Here is a 20178-nt window from a genome sequence, read left to right as displayed (position 1 = left end):
AATCCCAGCTCCCTCAGCCGCTCCTCGTAGGACTTGTTCTCCAGGCCCCTCACCAGCTTCGTCGCCCTTCTCTGCACCCGCTCAAGCACCTCGATGTCCTTCTTGTAGCGAGGGGCCCAAAACTGAACACAGTACTCGAGGTGCGGCCTCACCAGAGCTGAGTACAGGGGGACGATCACCTCCCTAGCCCTGCTGGTCACGCTGTTCCTAATACAAGCCAGGATGCCGTTGGCCTTCTTGGCCACCTGAGCACACTGCTGGCTCATATTCAGCCGACTGTCCACCATCACTCCCAGGTCCTTCTCTGCCTGGCAGCTTTCCAACCATTCCTCTCCCAGCCTGTAGCTCTGCTTGGGGTTATTGCGCCCCAGGTGCAGGACCCGGCACTTGGCCTTGTTAAACTTCATGCAGTTGACCTCAGCCCATCGGTCCAGCCTATCCAGATCCTCCTGCAGAGCTTTCCTACCCTCAAGCAGATCGACACACGCACCTAACTTGGTGTCATCTGCGAACTTACTGAGGGTGCACTCGATGCCCTCGTCCAGATCATCGATGAAGATATTAAAGAGGACCGGCCCCAGCACCGAGCCCTGGGGGACGCCACTAGTGACTGGCCTCCAACTGGACTTGGCTCCATTCACCACGACTCTTTGGGCCCGGCTATCCAGCCAGTTTCTAACCCAACGAAGCGTGCGCCAGTCCAAGCCAAGAGCAGCCAGTTTCTTGAGGAGAATGCTGTGGGAGACGGTGTCAAAAGCCTTGCTGAAGTCAAGGTAGACCACATCCACAGCCTTTCCCTCATCCACCCAGCGCGTCACTCTGTCATAGAAGGAGATCAGGTTCGTCAGGCATGACCTGCCTTTCATAAAGCCATGCTGACTGGGCCTGATCGCCTGCTTCCCCTGCAAGTGCTGCATGATGACTCTCAGGAGGATCTGCTCCATGAGCTTTCCTGGCACTGAGGTCAAACTGACAGGCCTGTAGTTTCCCGGGTCTGCCCTCCGGCCCTTCTTGTAGATGGGCGTCACGTTTGCTAGCCGCCAGTCGATTGGGACCTCCCCCGATAGCCAGGACTGTTGATAAATGATGGATAGTGGCTTGGCCAGCTCCTCTGCCAGTTCCCTCAGTACCCTTGGGTGGATCCCATCTGGCCCCATCGACTTGTGCACATCTAAGTGCCGTAGTAGGTCACCAACCAGTTCTTCATGGATAATGAGGGCCACATCCTGCTCCCCATCCCCTTCCACCAGCTCAGGGTACTGGGTATCCAGAGAACATCCGGTATTGCCGCTAAAGACTGAGGCAAAGAAGGCATTGAGCACCTCCGCCTTTTCCTCATCTCTTGTAACTAAGTTTCCCCCCGCATCCAGTAAAGGATGGAGATTCTCCTTAGTCCTCCTTTTTGTGTTGATGTATTTATAGAAACGTTTTTTGTTATCTTTAACGGCAGTAGCCAGATTGAGCTCCAGATGAGCTTTGGCCTTCCTAATTTTGTCCCTGCACAGCCTCGCTACTTCTTTAAAGTCCTCCTTAGTGGCCTGCCCACTTTTCCAAAGCTTATAAACCCTCTTTTTCCTCCTAAGATCAAGCCACAATTCTCTGTTGAGCCAGGCCGGTCTTCTTCCCCGCCAGCTCATCTTTGGGCACGTGGGAACAGACCGTTCCTGCGCCATTAAGACTTCCCTCTTGAAGAGCGCCCAGCCTTCCTGGACCCCTCTGCCCTTCAGAACCGCCTCCCAAGGGACTCCACCAACCAATGTCCTGAGCAGCTCAAAGTCAGCCCTCCGAAAGTCCAATACAGCGGTTTTACTGGTCCCCTTCCTGACCTCGCCAAGAATAGTGAACTCCACCATTGCGTGGTCACTCTGCCCTAGACAGCTCCCGACGATCACGTCCTCCACCAGTCCTTCTCTGTTTGTGAAGAGAAGGTCTAGCGGGGCACCTCCCCTGGTAGGCTCACTAACCAGCTGTGTCAGGAAGCTATCTTCCACGCTCTCCAGAAACCTCCTAGACTGCTTTCTCAGGGCTGTGTTGTGCTTCCAGGATATGTCAGGGAAGTTGAAGTCCCCCACGAGTACAAGAGCTGATGATTTTGCAACCTCTGTCAGCTGCCTGTAGAATTCCTCATCCGTCTCCTCATCCTGGTTCGGCGGTCTATAGCAGACCCCGACCAGGACACTAGCCTTGTTGTCCCTGCCGATCCTAACCCAAAGGGACTCGACCTTGTCATTCCCAACCTCGAGTTCTACAGCCTCGAAAGCATTACATAGCATTTCTTTTTATTTGCTCTTCCTTTCTCAGTCTCCCTCCCTTCAGGGTCCTGTTATTATTATTATTATTATTTTAAATCCTGATTTTACTGATTAAAGAGCTTACTTTCATGTCAATACATTCGTTTTGTACTGCCTTTGGGGTCAGAAGGAAGTACGCATTATTTTGGATTTAAAAGGAGCTGGGAGAAAGCCGAGGAGAAAAAGGGATGTTATAAAACATTCCTTCTGTACTGACACACAGGCACCGATATCAGCGTGGTGATGATTCGGGACTAGGGAGAGAAATGACATTTGGATAAGAGATCGCCTGCAACGGGCCTAGGAAATGTGCAGTTATCAGAAGGACCGTGCCAAAGGAGCCACCGTGAGTGTGGTGGGACATCAGGACCCATCACAGCAGCTGATGGGCTGGGCACAAGCAGCTGACAGAGGGTGCACGGCAGGCCAGTGACACACCACGGGCTTCCTGAGCCCACCACAATGCATGTTGCCATTTCTCTTGCTGCCATAGCTTTAAAATTAGAATTTAAAATAAGAAATTGGTCTCAGCACAAGCCTGGAAAGCCCCGTACTCCAGCAGGCAGACACCTGGTGCCAGGGACAGCTACACCAGGCCATGCCTCTGCCAGCTGTGGTTACCTGCACCTGGCACACACAGGTAACCAGTCTGGGCCAGACTTTTTGTTTTACCTGGACTCATCCATGCTGCAAGCTGCTTTCCACCTGGCTGCTCCTCTCCTGCTGCAGGATGTTGGTTTTCTGGCTTTGCTTTCAATGAACTGCTGTCACACACCAGCACCTTCCTGCAGTCCTTTGCTGTTTGGATGGTGCCCTGACAGTAAAGAAAACACCAGGTCAGGAATCTCTAATCAGAGATTGTCTAGGCAAAGCCAAACCTGCCCGCTAAGCTGGCTATAAACACAGGTGACTCCACAGCTGGATGGAAATCTGCATCTGAAAACCAGCAAATTCTGGCCCTCTTCCAGACACGGAGGTCTAAGATCAGAGATCCTTCAGGTGCACAGAACATGGGCACTGCTGCCTTCCTTGTTCCCATGGCTTTGTGAGCACACAGCCAGTGGAGTCACGAGCATCCCCCAAATCACTTACTGCCCCCTGCACACTCACCCTGGACAAGCACCAAGGCTCCTTGCTCTGACTCAGCCCAACCTTTCCAGCTGTGGTTGCTCTCAAAGTCCCTAAGGCAAAATCTCTGGGGGTGCAGGATAACCAGAAGCAATTGGAAAAGCATCAGAGCCTGGTAGGACAAGAAAGGTTTTCCTGAAGACTTACAGGTCTTCCTTCCCGTCCTCCTATCTGCTCAGTTTCTCCTTCACATCTAGTAACCATTTTCACCTTCAGATTCTCTCTGCTGATCTCAGAGATCTGACTGTGTGCAGACCCCTTACAACAGACACCCAGCTCCTACTTAACCTCGACCATTTCCTTCCCTCCCTTCTCCCTGTGAGATGAGCCCCTGTGCAATTGCCTGGTTGTTCCCTGCTGAGAGCTGACAGCACCACCTTTTCTTTCTCTGATAAGACTTGGACCCCGCAGCATTTGCTAAAGGGCATGGAAAAAATAGCTACATCTACAGAGACTTCAAGCAGACCAAGGGGTGGTATCTCCATCCAAATTTGGAGTCAAATGTCTTTTAAAATCAATTTGTACTCAAAACAACTTCTAATCCTCCCTTGCTCCCTCTCCAGAAATCAGCTGTAATCAGAGGGCACTTTGAGGCTAGCACAGGCTGGAGAACAGAGTGCGCTTCTGCCAGGAGTACCGGGCAATTTATTACAGGAGATTGCACTCAGGGAAGGTGCTCATGTGATTAGGATTTTACAGTCAATTAAATAATAGCCACATTTCTAACAAAGGAGCTGGGATTAAGGAAGGACTCCAGAATGCCTCCTTTCCTTCCCATCTCTGATGCCAGCCTCGGGAATTTCCCCATTATTAACCCAGCTGTTCAGTTAAAGCTAACCAGAACAAGCAAAATTGCTTCTGAAATTTCATTCTAATGGGAATCAGACAGGCAGTTCTGCCATCAGGCTTTTAGGAAAGTACACATAGGAAGCCGTCCTGGGTCTTGGACTTTATCAAAAGGATTCCAGCCATGTGTTTAGTGCAAGGGGTTACGCTGTTGCTGCTCAGGTCATTTCTAACGAGCAGACAGGGATGTCCTGCTTCTTTTAAGATTAACCACTAGCAGACAGCAGATGAATGCAGTGCTGCTGCTTGGAAAGTACACACTCAGCTGTGACTGCTCACACATTTCCAGAGAACACACAGCAGAGCACTGCCTGCACAGTGATCTGAATGTCTCACGTAGTGAATAAGCACACAAAAAAACTTCCCTCCCTTCCCAATCTCTCCCAGCAGGCAGCAGTGCCTCCCTCCAGATTTCAGCGCATCTTTCTTTGGAATTTTCCTTGAGTCATGACCACTGAGCACCTCTCAAGCTTGGCAGCCGATCCCTCCTTGTTCACCCCCTCCTGCCTGAACGTGTCCATTGCTGCTACATTTATCTGGCTTTATCCCTCCTTCCAAGCAGGACAGGGCAGGGCAGGACAGACACGGAGAATCAACAGACCCTCTCCAGGTGCTCAGGGGTTCTGGCAGCATCAGCTCCAGTTTTATGGCAGCATCAGATCCAGTTTTATGGCTTCCCTGTTCTTTATCTCTCTAACGAGCCACCGTGTCTCTCTCCACATCTCACGTCTCTTGTCTGCTGTTGTGCTCCATTTACCCCCAGCTTTTGGCCACGAGAGAGGGTTGTGTGCAGCTGTGAAACCTCTCATTCACCTAGCACGATGCGTTTTGGGAGGGCAGCGTGGGGGCAGCGCTGTAGCAGGAGTTCCTCATTGCTTCCCACACCTTGCGAGGAGCTCAGCTGGCACCTCTTAGAGCTTCTAGCAATCATGCTGTAGGACCATCCACTCGTATGACAATTTTTATTGTGATAATGGGAGCAAAAAACAAATCCCCTTACAACTCTGGATAGCTTCCAAAATACGCCCCTGTCCCCCTCAAGAGTAACTTCAAATGTTTAAGTTAAACCTTAAGAATAATTCATGCCCCATAATTAAGCACCTCATTTTAGTATAAATGGATCTCCTTTTGAATGAACTATTTTGTGTACTCGGGTACCAGTTCTTCTGCCTCCATTGCTTCCATTTCTTTGGTTGCCGGATTACACTGCTGGCGTAGGCATCTGCTACGACTGGGCCTTTTGCCTCCATGGGCAGTGACGAAGAGTCGACCGCTGCCTGGAGACGATGTACAAATTGCGTAAAGCTCTCACTTTCACTTTGTTTTATTGTTGACCATGGCGATGGTTTGGCAATAACTCTAGAGGCTGTACGAATAGCTTCTCTGGCCACACGAGTAGTTGCCATAACTTCACGGGCCCGCAGGCCCTGGGCTTGCGCCTGGGGGGTGATCATTGTTGGGTCCGTACCCATTAGCCGCTGCTAGATCACCTATGGCTCTAGCCATACAGTGGGTGATCCGCCCCAGTTACTTGGGCCAGTTGTCTTGTACAGTTGTCCTCCCATTCCTGTTTAAAAATGATCATCCCTGCCCCGTCAAAGATCAGTCTACAAGTTTGTTTTATATCAAACGGGTGCATGTCGTCTCCCCTGAAAACGCCATCTATGAGGGTGGAGACCATTGCAGAATTAAGCCCTTTATCCGTGATGGCTTTAACAATTGCTTGTACATCCTTAGGGCTTATTGGCGAATGGATCCTCTGTCCCCCATCTGTCACCCGGACTAGGAACGCTAGCATGGCCGATGGAGCCCAGTTGGCGCATGCAATCTTAATTTTCCTCCAATCCATGAGAGGAATTTCTCCCCCTCGCGGTGCTGCTTTATTTCGGATGGGGATATTTTTGCTTTTGACTCTATCTGTCCCCATTTCCTCCTCCTCCTCCGAATTTGAATCAGTATCTGATCCGGAGTCGGAACTCGACTGACTGGTCACCTCCGAGTTCCAGTACCCTTCCGTCGAGCTCCGGCCCTGCCACCACCCTTGCGGGCGGGCTGTTCTCTCCCTCATGGCTCGCCCCGCATTCTGCTCGGTGAGGTGTTTGCCTCACAACAGCACCTCTTCAGATGGACGTTCTGACTGGCTCTCTGCCCCTTGCTCGCGCTTCTACCTCCTCCCCAGTCGCCCCACAACCCTTCTCTTTCTTGTTCTCCTCCACTATTTGCACGTGTTAGTTAGATCTAGCACTTCCTCCCCGTTCCCGCCAGAGGCATCTTCGCCTCACCCTTTGCTTTCTAATTCGGCGCCATCTTGGGCCGCATATAGCGGTGGTCTCGCCCAGACTTCCTCAGATCCTGGTTCCCCAGCGGTGCCCCTGGCTTCCTCAACTAACCCGCCCCATTGCTTATGTAATTTTGAGATGACCTTCACAATGGCTTCCATCTTCCTTGGTGGGCCGGGAGCGTACACGGTGTTATATAGCCTCGGCCCACAATGTGACTTTGGCTTGCTTACATCAAAGACCACACGCTACTGCCCATCAAGGGAGGGGCTCCATCTTTTCGTACAGCACGATATCTTCATGCCGCCAGACCCTAACTACCCACAAAAGAGTCTTCACTCCCCCAAATGTGGGGCTGCTCTTAGAATGCAGATGGGGGACATTGCTCCAAGGTAAATGACCTGACATTTGGATATTTCTCTTCATAGATATTATGCTTGATGAAGACCAGGCATGGCATTGCAACTACAGACTTCTGAGTTCACTTGCTGATTCTCTCCCTCTCGAGGTCCACAAATGTCCACCTTGGATTTCTCCCTTAATTCCCCATTCCGAAAGAATGGCTTGGTCTAGGGGAGAGTCCTTCAATAGTTTTGTTGGCCAAAGAGCTGGAGCCTGAAAGTCAGAAGTCTCCGTCATCCTACAGGAAGAGAGAACGTGACCTGACATGCGTACATGACCTGACATTTGGATATTTCTCTTCAGTATCAAAACCAACCAACCACTCACAAAACCGCCAACACGCATCAATGAAAGAAAACCAAGCACGGCGTGCCAGAGCTGCTCCAACCGTTCTTCTGGTTAGCTCGAAGATGGCATGTGAAGTAGTGGACAATAAGAAGGACAAAGTGATGCTCTCTCTGAGGGCTCTTAGTATCTACGGCCATGGTCTGCCCAAGAACTTGTCTCTAAAGACACCAAGTTCTTTCTGGACGTGCTTCTGCAGCAGCAACAGGTTCTGCCCCGGGGGTCTCTGGCCGGTCTTTTGGGGTAAGGAAAGCCGGGGTGCCAGCTTGGCTGTCTCGCTTTCCGTATGCCCATAGATGGAGACTGTACCCTGGCAACTGTGCACTGATTATGTGCTCATAATGCAGCCAGGCAGGATAAAAGGCAGCGCCTCTTCCTGCCGTCATCACTTCTTGGAAGTGCAGCTGTGACGAACGAGGTAGGATAAGGCTTGTCTCCAATGTTGCCACCAGCTTGTCTCCAACAGTTCCATCCTGTGGACTGCTGATCAAGCTGAACGTTCCTTACTCAGATGAGACCAGTGAATACGAGAAGGTTTAAATTTGCCTTCCTTTTAACAGGCACGAGATGGGTGCAGCGATGTCACAGGTTAAACGGTTCACTGAGAAGACCCTAGCGGTAAGATTAGCTCCTTCAAACTGCAAAAATTCATGCACGTTTTTGGACATAGGTGGTCTAGTGCAAAGCTTGATACTGTTCATATGATAACTGGGCAAAAAAAGGGGGCAAAGGAACTAAAAAGAGAAATGCTGCGGATACTCGAGGCTTTCCTTACCTGCAGCAGAAACTGCAAGCTCTTCATGTGATGGTGTCCGAAGCGTGCAGCTAGCTCTCACGCGCGCTTTCAGGGAGTCTTTAGTGGAGACAAGATCCTCTAGTACCATGGGCAGTGAATATTTGTCCCCAGATAGAGGTCTATGGACCACTATGGTCCTTCTCCCATAGTGGACGTACTTCACTGAAACACAATAACTTCACGAGTGGCCAGCCAAAGTTCGGAATCCCAGTCAGCAAAGATGCTATGAAAGGCTAAAGGCCACTGAAGCCCAACTCCAAATCTCTCTGGTTGTTCTTATTCCCCCAGTTTTCTCCCTGCATTTTCAGAAAGGCTAAGAAGGCTCTACGAAGCCCAGGAAGCAATACAATCTACTGACAGTTTCAGATGCGCAGTCGCCACCAAGTATTTGACTTAAGAATGAATTCCCATCAGCATTTGGTAGGGATTTCAGTGACTGTGAGCAGGTGGAGAAAGTGGCTTCAAGTCAGGTTGAGGCCTCAATTCAAATTCATTCCTGAGAAGCGCAGATGGCACAGTGCAATTTCTTCCATGAGTAGCCTTGGATTGCAGAACCCTAGCGCTTCTCCTGTGCCTCTTCCTCCCCTGTGAACTACTGCAGACCACTCAACCCCTTAGCTATTGGTCTCAAAACAAAGTAAGCAAACAAACAAAAGGCCAGTCAGTCCAACACTGCAGGCTGAAGCTCAGTCTGAAATACAAGCTATGGCACGATGTACCTGTTTCCTTGGCAGGGCACGATGCAGTCACCTGACGTGACCCCGCACAAGGGCTCTTTCCAGCTCCTTCTCAAGGAACGGGAGTCCGCCAGGGCCGCAAGACCCAGCTTGGTGCGCCAGCGCCCACCAGTGCCACGGGCACGGCCACGGGCACGCAAGAGACGCGTCCGTGTCAAATCTGTGGAAATACTCCGCGCACGGGGGCGTATCATGGAAACCATCGAGGAGGAGCCCCTGGGCGCCCCTGGCGACATTGAAAACGTCCCGACTGCTGACAAGGAGCTTCAGAGCCACTTCGACAACCTGGGTGGCAGCAAGGTGAGTGCAAGAAGGTTCTGCACTTGACAACCATTCCCCCACCATCACTGTGGCCTTGTGATTCTAGCACCTCTGTCAACATGAGGAAAGCATGTGCAACTCTGCCAAATCTCCTTGTTTTGCAAGGACACCACGGCAAATGGAAAGGGCGAGATACTGCTAAGCACCATGGTGCCATGAGCTATCAGCTAAGCAGCACATGAATGCACCATTCACAACCTGCAGTGCCACACAAATTCACCATAGAGCAGCCTGGAGAACACTGCTGCCAGCACAGCACCCCCTTCCAATCTGCTGCTGCTTCGTGTCATTTCTGCCCCCGAGAACCCTAGCAGTCTCCTACCAGTAGCTTCTAACTCCCGTCCCCTTGACGTCTTCTAACAGGGAGCAGAAAGTGAGAGCAGCTCACTGTCACCAGCTCGGACTACTCCGTCTGACAGCAACGCAGACGTAGAGGAGTCCACTGTTAAAGGGAGGAGGGCAGTCTCTGAGATGCCCTCAGAAAATGGACAAAGCACCAATGCCAAAGGTTAGTCTGACCACTTGGATCTGCTTTCTCGCTTTAGTTGAGTGCACTCGATCTCTGTTGTGACGAGGGGCAACCACATTCGTGTCATCAGGAAAAGAACGTGGTGTTCTTATTGATGCCAAACAAACTTTTCGGCTTTCTCCATTTTATCTGTGTGTTATGGAGGAGTGCCCGAAGCCCATTAAACACTTGTTGAGCAGAACACAACAGAACGGTGTCCTATGTTTAGAGAAGACAACCCAAATCTAAAAGTAGGATATCAAAAATATGGGCAGCATTCATCCCTTATGAAAAGCAGGAACTTCCTATTCTCCGTTGGTGAAGATAGTTTGGATTTGGAGCCGTGTTGCTTTCGTAACAACACCTTAGCTTTTAAGCGTGGCTTTCAGGTTTCCACAAGTCGAATGCTCTGTGCTTGATGTGTTCCAACGTAAAAGTTGCTAAACGGTTGCTAAAAAGTTGGCGTTCCTGTTCGTTTTGCCTACTGCTTTTCTTTCAAGATTTGAAACACGTGCACCCATCTCCCTCTCCCCAACTATGATGTCTCTTTGTAGTTTCAGAGGGTGGTCGAAAACTTCTCAGAGGACTTCGAGAAGCGCGCCCTCCGAAGCCTGGCAGCACGCTGCAGCTCTTTGAGGAGAATGTCTCCTTAAAGGATCAAGAGGCTCTTTATCAAGCTGCAGCGGACAAAGCAGAGAAGGGGAACTGCTTTCCTAATCAGGTGAGATCCCAATGTCCCATTAGCTTCTTAATTCTACGTTTGCTTTGCACAGGCTCAGACCCTAACTGTCTTTATTTCTACAAGCAAGCTATCAGATGGCTCATGGGGCGGATCAAAATTTAAATCCGAAATTAGGAAACTTAGCTGGCAAACATACTCATCCTGCAGTCTGTCTCTACCAAATGAGATTTGTCATGCTACATACCTCTGGTCTTTTGGACAATCCCTTCTCATTCATGGAATTGCTCTTCTTTGTAGTCCACCTTGGCCTGAACTTCATTGATGAGGGCCCTAGGCGTGAGAGAGAGCAGCAATGCGCTTCTCCTATCTCCTCCTGTTAACAAAACACGGCAGTTTCTTTCCCACAACAACTATTCTTTATCGCCAAATACTAAAATCCTATTCAGATGCACAGTGAGCTTAGAGCTCTTGCTGCTCAAACTGAAGGATTTGAAATCGCTGCGTTATAAAACAGCGGCTGCTTCAGATAAGGTACAGGAAGAGTCCAGGTGTTTTCAAACCACACAGTTCCTGCCCACTGGCTTCTTGATTTCCTCATCGCTTTGGAGTATTCGGAGCAGATTCCTGCGGTTCCTTGGGCAGAGAAGGTTCAAATTCCCTCCTCCTGACACTGCAAAGAATGCTGCACTTAGGCTCTTTGAGAACAGGCAGACTGCCTCCTCAAGGATCACCGTTGCTCGTTCCCAGCACGAGCAGAAAACTGAACAGGGAACAATGCCATTTGTAATACTAAGCAAGGAGGTCTTCCGTGCTAAAGAGCTCGAGGGCAAAATCCCATGATTTGCTTGCTTCCTGAACTAGTGCACCCAGTTTTAGAATGGTGTCCTATGCAGCCTTGTTTGAATGTAGTAATGAATGGGCTTTCCCATTCTTGCTGCTCTGCAGCGGGTCAAAGACGGTGGCAGAAATATGGAAAATGCTTAGGTGTTGCACTCAATCCCCCAGTAAAGCGAAGGTTTTGTGCACAGGTTTCTCAGGAGGGAAATGCCACTCCTCAGACAAACGGAGAGAAGGCTTCTACCACGCTGCAGCATGCTGCTGGAAAAGGTAAGAAGTGGCTCGAGAGTAAAGGCTCCCAGAGGAGCACAATGGACCAAGTTCTTGGCAACTGTCTTCACTCCCCCAAATGTGGGGCTGCTCTTAGGATGCAGATGGGGGACATTGCTCCAAGTTATTCAATGGGACTTAAGAAACAGCTTTATATGTTGCTACACAGAGAGGAGTTTGGGATGAGAAGGTAGCTTCAAATATGTGTGGAGCTGCTGGAAAGAACTGGGCATATGAAGAATTGCCTGGAAACACATGCAAACGCTTGCCCCTGGATAGATAAAATTGTGGACGATAAAGGCTCAATTGATAGCCAAGCAGAATAGGCCTGGAGACCATAAGCACCATGTTGAGGCGCTGCTTCTGCAGTTTAGTCCTGGGATTAGAATTCACCTGGTAGGTTACTTAGGTGAAGACCTAGGCCAGCTCTGAGCCTGGCTAATGCAGGTACGGCAAAGCAGCAGGCAATACCATGTCCCATGTCCCTCAACAACTGATTTCTCTTCACTTTGTTCATTCTGTTCTTTTTTTTTTTTTAATTATTTTTCTTTTTTCATGTTCTTCTGCATTTTTTCCTTTACAGCTGTCAATGTGGGGGCACGCAAGATGGAAGCGCTACGCCAGCCAAAATCTACAATACCTCCAGCGGCTTCCAGAATCAAAGAACTTAACGCAGTCATCAAGAATCAGCAGCATGCTGTGAGAAGTCCACATCACCTCACAGCTGGTGCACCAAATCAGGACTGTGACAGAAGTGAATTCACAGGGGTCCAGGTGTTCCCTAATCTTCGGGAGCCACAGAGGAGGGAACCACTGCGCGAGCCAAAAAGGAAAATCAACTTTGCAGCTTCCAGACTGAAGCTCATCAACGAAATCCATAAGAACGAAAGAAATGCTCAAACATATCCATGCCAGCAAGAAGCTGCCTTACTGCTTTCTGACGCGCGGTGCTCTAAAACCCCAGAAGGTGATGGAAAGGACAAAGATGAAGCCCTCACAGGCCGCGTGTTGTGCAGCAATGCACAACACGTTTCCAATAAAAACTTTTTATAACTTAAAACTAACAGACTTGTCCGAATGTTTGCTGCCTGTCTCTCCTCCTAGCAGTCTCAGCAGTCTTCTCCCATCTTTCTTTGGCTAAGGCATGGAGCAAAAGTGTGCCTAACAGATACTGATGTGGAGGTTTAAAGCCTCTTGAAATCCTGATTGAAGCACTGGCCAGCCCCTGAGATGCACATTTCTGCTGCTGGTTTGTGAATGCAGGGACACTCAGAAGTTTGTTTCTGTGTTTCAAAACCTAATTGTACAGTTTCCAAACCTAATTGTAAACTGGACAGGAAGCAGTGCACATTGCTGCACGGTCTCTTTCATACTACGTGAGGCTGCGTTGAGATGGTATGAAAGCAAGATCACAGGTTTGGCACTTCTGCAGGCAGCTCATTTCAGGACAGTTAGAAGAGCTCGCTGCCTGCCCTGCCTTCACCTTTCACTACAGAGCAGAACACGGCCATCTGCTCCTTTCTTTCAGTGATGTTTTACAACAGTAAAAACATGATCATGCCCTAAAAAGGACGGGCTGACCACAACACAGATAATTATTATGAAAAAAAAAACACGATTATTTTATCATGCAGCAGGAAACACGTGCTGCAAAATTACTCAAAGCATGAGAGTCAGCCTAACACCGGAGCTAGGACCAACCACTGGCCAGAGACAGCCAACTTCCAACTTCTCACAGTTGGATCTTTAACAGCAGATCTATAGTTTTCCAACGCAAAGTTCTTGTGTTGTTTTTTTTTTGTATTTCTGTTTTTTGTCATTTTTTTTTTTTTAATTTTTTTTTTCCCCAAGCAGAAGACCTAATTTTTCTCCCAAAGTTCTACCTCATTTTTATTCAGCCACTGTAACCAAAGGCAAATGCTTGAGGCACAGCCGGAGTTAAGATGCACAGACTGCCATGGTGTGGCCTCCTGTCCTTCTCAAATTACCTTCGTCTGCAAAGGAGAGGAATTCTGGAACTGCAGTGATGACACCAAAAGGGTGACGCTGATGGTATTGGTGTGTTGCTGCTTCAGGAACCATGGATCTATGAAGTGTCTCATTCCAAGTCCCAGGAGAGATGCTGGCACTGTTTCTTAATGTGTCTTTTTAGATTCCAACAAAGACTTTGGATTAGAAAATCAGATCCCAAAGCCAACATTTAAGCAACCTCCATAAGTCTGGCAAGTTGTTTTGGCCAATAGATGTTGCTTTCCTCATTAGTGAGTTTCCCAGCCACCGAGTGACAGTGAAACAGGAGTTTGGGGTTGTTTGTTCATAAAATAACATGTTCTGCTCCTTCTCCCTAAGGCCACACAGACACTCAAAACGAGAACCCCCACAAACATTTTCCAGGAAACGGTGTCTTTTGGGAATCTGAAAGATAGAATGGAAATTGTTGATCAGAATAAGCAGCTGTACATCCCTTGAGGGGACATTCAATGCAGAACGGGATGCTGCCTGACACTCTGTTTATATTGGGTGGATTTATGAGCTTCTCTGATAACAACTGCTATCTGGAGCAGAATCAGTTACCGCCCCCTTTGCTGGAATTTGGCTTGGTTTTTTCCCAGCTTTGAGCACCTCTGGAGAGTTTCTGGTGTAGCTTTGTCATTGTCCAAATTCATGAAGAAGGGACTTTAAATCTAATGGTATCCTGTGAATTTATATTAAATTTATATTAAAGGCTCTATTTACCTCAGAAGAAATCTTCAGACTGGGCCAGAGAAGTAGTAGCAAAGAGATTGTGCACCTTCAAGTAGCAATGGATTGTACAATGATCAGCCCTTTGTGCCAATCATGACTTCTAGCTTCCAGCTACTGATAGGAGAAATGGGTGACTGAGAACAGGCTCCCCGTGAGCGTTATGTTTGCATTTTAGAATCCCAAAACACCAAAGGTATTATCTCAAGAGCATTGTAAATCATAGTCACCCTTTCCAGCAGTCAACTGATATGACTCTCCCTCTCCTTACCCATGCCCTAAAGGAAGAATAAAACTCAAATTGTCCCACCCTCATAAATGATTTGGGATTCAAGAGGAGAGAAAAAAAAAAAAAAGGATTTTATTTGCATGTCCAGAAAATTCACAGGTGGTGTTAAATTTCCCTGCTGCATAGAGGATAAAATCAGCAAGTGTTTAAAATAGTAAATTAGGACACCTGACTGGTTCAACTCTACTGAGTTTACTGCAGATGTTCTCTGAAGTATATCTGCCTTGTATAAGAGTTTATTTAAATAATGCTGCCACTTCACCTTGCATTTTCTGATCACCCCTCAAATCAATTTGAAGTTTTCTACTTTTTTCACCACATTCATTTTAGAGATGGTTAAACTCTAGTATAGGATGTAGTAGCTGAGAGGTCTTGCTCAAAACAAATGTCACTGTCAGATGTAGCAATCAGGTCTCCTGAGCCTTGCTGCCAGCGTGCTGGTTTTTTTGAATGCCTGAGATGCACACTTCAATGGAAGGGCACCAGGAATAGCTCTCTGCTCAGCAGAAAACTGCTGCATATTATTATTGTTTTTTTTTTTTTTTTTAAGGCAATGAAACCAACAAGGGTTGAGTAACAGAATAATCTATACCCACATTACCAGCCAAGATGGGAAGCAAATGCTGGCCACAGTGCTGCCTGTCCCACACCTGCAAAGACTCCTCTTCCCTAGACATGTGCAGCTTTTGGGAAAAGGTAAGGAAAAGCTTAACACTTGACCTCTTTTTACCCTGAAGGGATTTGTGCCTGATGTGGTTACACTTGTTTCACTAGGCAAGAAGGCAACTTGTGAGACATCAATGCCGTATCTGATTAAAAGACCCAATTGGCACCATTACCTTCTGTAGCAGGATGCAGGCTCTCCAAAGGCAGTGCTATGTCAAGATGTGCTGGGTTTCCAGAAATATGAGCTCTGTGCTACAATGATCAAGCTTCCTCTCAGGTAATATACTTTGCAGCTTGAAAGCTGCTTCCTTGATGTTTTTTTCCTCTTTTTTTTTTTTTTTTTAATTTTCTTTTTTATTTTTTTTGTAGTTCACATTTTAATCAGCACCATCTGGGATTAGCTTCCTTTTATTTACTTATTTTTGGGTACAGGCAGTCTTAGATCTTCAGATTTTGGTCAGCCTGCCTGGAAACTTTTCCAAGTTTGAGATTACCAGCAACTGTACTGAATGCTGGGATGATGATTTCAAGAGCTTGAAAGCAGACACAAGACAGGAGCAAAAGTGACCTACCAGCAGACACTGAACTTAACTGCAGTGTCAACTTTTTAAGGTCATTATTTCCTCAGCAGAGCCAGCCAGTGGGCTGTACAGTCACAGATTTGGCTCCTGTGCTTGGCTGAGTGACCCAGCACAAATGACCCAATTTTCCTAAGAATGCAGAGGGAGTTTGCTGCAAGCATGTCTCCATTGTCCAGAACAGAAATCAGGCACAGAAATCACCTTCTTTTAGCCAAACTAATCAAAGGGAGATTCAAATCCCCAGCCTTTCTAGCCCTCATAGGGGAAAGAACTGAGTGAAACAGGGACAACGTGCAAGAAATGATCTCTTGTCACCCTCCCAGTGCGCTACCCAATTTATTTTTAAGTGCTATTTTCATTCAGCCTCAGACATTTGAAATACTTTGCCTAGGGCATGAACTATCACATTTCTCAGCTCAAAGAATATCCAACTATCAACCATATAGAGTTTCACTAATGACTTTATGAAAAATCTGTTTTGTGAAATAAAAAGCATTTTTCTCAACCTTTCTTACCTGATAGACGTTGCAGTTTACAAGAGTGGCCCCAGTAATTTCAGTCTGCATTGGGATGTCAGTGTGTGGCATTCTGGTATGCTGTGATAGATGGGGCAAGATCAAGGCGCTTTTCTTAGAGGTCCATTACCCTAGGAAATCAATAAAAAATTATTTAATGTAGAGCCAGTTGAGTGACCTGAGTATACAACATCTACATTTTGACAAGCATGGTGTGTCCTAGCACACAGTATGTCTGCAAAGTATGACTTTTATTTCCATCCCTAACAAGTCTGGTCTCCCAGCACAAGGATATCCTCCATTTTCTTAGGAAAACATAGAATCAGCTTGGCTGGAGAAAGGCCTCCCAAATCTAGTCCAACCATCAACCCGAGCTACTGAGTCCCATCACTATACCATGCCCCTTATCACCACGTCTTACCGTCCTTCTGATTTTGTCTGTGATGGCCTCTACAGAACTCAAAATCAAAACCATGGCTGCAGCTTTATTCATTACCTACAAATGAAGCAGGTGGCCCACATTGATGCTAAGTCTGTTCTAATTTGTAAAAAAAATTTGTCAGTCTATTAAGCCTAATATTGTCTGCATTTCACAACAGTTCAGAAAGGAAAGGAGAAGATCTGGTGTAGGTTAACAGAAAATGCACTTACAGCTCTGGGACTCTGAAGATCCACATTTTAATCATGACGCTATCAAGCACCTGATGGATGGCCAAAACACATTTTCAGTGTCATCCATTGCTTTCTCAGGCACAAACCAGGGATAAATGTACACGCGTCTCCATGAAGACCACAGAAGCCTGCTGAGGGAAAAGGTGCCCCACACAAATGGAAGCATCGCTGAAGTTTATCACAATTGTAGCACCAAACATTTTTTATTTTAACCACTCTAACCGTTTGTGCCTCAGTCAGGACAAGAGTTGTGCTGGGTGCGTCCCCTCACAGGCGTCTCTGTGAGGAGAGGCCGCGGCTGGCCTGGGCCTGCTCCAGGCGGCCTCACCACAGGGCCCCGGAGCCTGTCCATGGCCCTGAGGACACCTGTAAGGACAACAAAATGGCATTTAGCAGCAAGATGTGAGGGAAAAAGTGTGAGAAACGGCCCCGTGAGCACCAAGGATGAGAAGGAGAGGAGAGGAAATGCTCTGGAGACGGCTTTTCCCTATGGCACCAGGGAATGTAGTGTTGCTGAGCCTGGAAAATGGAGGAGTCAAGACGGAGGCATTTTAACCTTTGTTTCTCAACATCCAGCTCCGTTTTAGTTGGCAATACATTACTTTTCCCCCATGACGAGGCCGTTTTGCCCGTGATGGTAATTGGCACCGCTCTGCTCCTGCTGCCCGAGGGCGATGCGCAGCAAGGCTCTGCTGTCAGCGGCACAAGCGGAGGCTCGCCCCCACAAACAGCGCCTGTTCTGTTCCCTCCTCTCATTACCAACAGCTTACAGATCTCATGATTGCTGCTGGCAGTCCCAGACTGAAGCGTTCCCAAATCTTCAGCAGAAGCAGCATGTTCTCAGTTTTTTTCTTCATAATCCCAGTCCAGTAGAAGAAAACTAGAGAACAGAATTTCCTGACAGAGTAAAACACAGGCATGTGCACTGCAGAATAATTCACTTGGTTCCGTCTGGCCACGTTCACTTTGCTTGTTATCAGTTCTCTGAGAACAGATGTTAAATAAAGTGCCCTTTTCCTCATAAAACATTAAAAAAATCCCACTTTGACCTTATTAATAGTTCTCAATTCTTAGTACCTAAGGCTCTGATTGAGGATTTAGCCAAGGGAAACTCCTGCCTGATATTAAACAATAGTGTATTTCCCAGCAGGAAAAAAATCCTAATTAGTTTTCTATATTTTTTTCATGGCTGATTACTCCAGCATACATGGAGGGAAGCTGTTCCCCCTGGGATGCCTAAACACAAACCGTCATCAGTGCATTAACCAAAAACAAAAGCATCCTTAACCTATTCAGTACTTGCATCAGAGAGGTGTCTTTATTTCTGCGTATCACCAAGAGTGACAGCAACTGAACAAAACACGGGATGGGAATAGACAGCCCTCCCTAACATCCAACCGAAAAACAAAAATGCTGCCAAATCCACTGCAACAGCTTAGCTCAGTCCTGCCTCGATCTAGGCTTTCAGCAGCCTCCAGTATCACAGCAGCTTTGTGCCTTTGCTTGCTTTAGGAAAATAAACTGTAACCCTTTCAAGCTGTTCCAGCTTCCTTTCTGTAAGGAGCACTGGTGAGGCAGCCTCTGCTCCACACTGCCTGGGAGTTTGAGCCTGCAAGCACAGAGCAGCAGTAATGGATATACACGAAGGCAAAAGACACCCTTGGCCTTTTGTATCCTTCTTCTGAGTCACAGTGCTCCTTTTATGAGTAAAGCACAAAGGATGCCAGGAAAGCATTTTGCCTGTTGTGTTCTCTCAGCCTTGGCAGAGTTTTGCCTGTTTGGCACCTTGCAAGCAAAACTGATACGATCGAAGCTGCTAATTCTGTGCTCCCAGCAACAGAAGATGCCGTGGCCTCCTAACCCCAGACCTCCGATCAGAACATGCAGAGATTGTCCAAAGCAGCTTTTCAGCACCACGTAGTTCATGAAAACCCTTAAAAGAAACCAAATCAGCATTGTGAGACATCTACAAGCTCCGATCAAAAAGCAAGGTGTTTTAAGGAGTAGACAGGCTCTGCCTGTGCAACAAAATTTTGGCCAAAGACATTGAAATAGCCCCAGCTAAATCAGCTGTCTTTAGGATGCCACTGCCAAGTCCTTGTAAGTAACAGAAAAGAATTTCATGACTTGGTGCAATGTAACCATGTAAGGGCAACTCTGTCCATCTTGTACAGTACAAGTACAGTTCATTCCCTTTCATGGATCTAGAAGAGCTGAACTATTCCTGTCACAGGAACAAAGAACATTTTACATCACAATACCAGAAAATGCAACTCAGAATTGATTTTTAGAAGGACATCCTCGTTAAGATTCTGCACAAAGTTTTGTAAAACCTCACGCTGTGTGTAGTTCTGCTGGTGCAGATGGTGTGAATTTCGGGAAGCCATTAAAACAGCACTAATCCACTTCCAGTCTAAGTTTAGGATATAACATCATATTTCATAGGCTTATTTTGACAAGAAAATAAAGTGATTTTTTTTTTTTTTCTTAAATTCTGAAATACAAACAGCAACAATCAGTATTAACAGCAGAGGTTTTGAATTACAACATAATTCTTAAATAATTAACACTGCGGTGTAAATTTAATTTGGTAGTTATAGTTTAATGGACATTTATTGCTTACAAAGACAATGAGAGACCTCAAATTCATCCTGAGCTTTTAAGCTGTCAGTTCACTTTGTCTTAATGGGGGAATTCCACTGAAATCCACATGGATGAACAGAGTCCCAGGGGATCAGAAGCAAGTCAACAATACTTAGACTCTTTGGTAAACTTGGCATTTATCAGCAGTAAACAGTTACTGATTTATTTAAAGTCCTACCCTAATACCAAGGCAGAAACAGCTAATTTAAGATACGTCAGAAAGAAACATCAAGTCCAATTAAAACTTATCTCCCTTTACTGTGTATGAAGCAAAGTAATGAGGATTGGACGTAAGCCAAGCCAAGATTTCCCTGGATTGGAGACTGTATTTGTCTTTCCAGAAAGTGTTTTCAGAGATTTATCTGCTGGAAAAATGAATTATTTCCAGGAGAATCACAACAGATTTTTATTTTTCTTTTTTTTTTTTGAGACATCCTTCTTGGTTTACTCTGATGTCAGAAAAAACCTCCAAAACAAATTTTGTTGTTGTTGGTTTTTTTTGGGGCTTTTATTTAAAAGGCATCTGTCTCATGTGCTTTCTGTATTAGTGAATTCAACGTGAAACTTTTTTTGGTCTTTTTAACTGAAACACAGGAAAGTTCTGTCACCTTGGAGGAGGACTAGTAAA

The 20178-nt window shown here is 47.0% G+C and overlaps 1 long non-coding RNA gene across 1 annotated transcript; it reads right to left on the bottom strand.

Annotated features, from left to right (window-relative positions):
- Positions 1-13305: 13305 nt before the first annotated feature.
- LOC311445629 lies at positions 13306-19971 on the bottom strand. The gene is made up of 2 exons (XR_014698552.1): positions 16236-19971; positions 13306-13857 (listed from the first exon to the last, which is right to left on the bottom strand). It is a non-coding gene; the product is annotated as an uncharacterized lncRNA (long non-coding RNA).
- Positions 19972-20178: the final 207 nt, after the last annotated feature.

The sequence above is a fragment of the Aythya ferina genome, assembly GCF_964211825.1.
Source record: "Aythya ferina genome assembly, chromosome: 16".
Lineage (NCBI taxonomy): Eukaryota > Metazoa > Chordata > Aves > Anseriformes > Anatidae > Aythya > Aythya ferina.
Note: the sequence above shows the minus strand (reverse complement) of the source record. Positions and strands in the feature narration are given on the sequence as shown.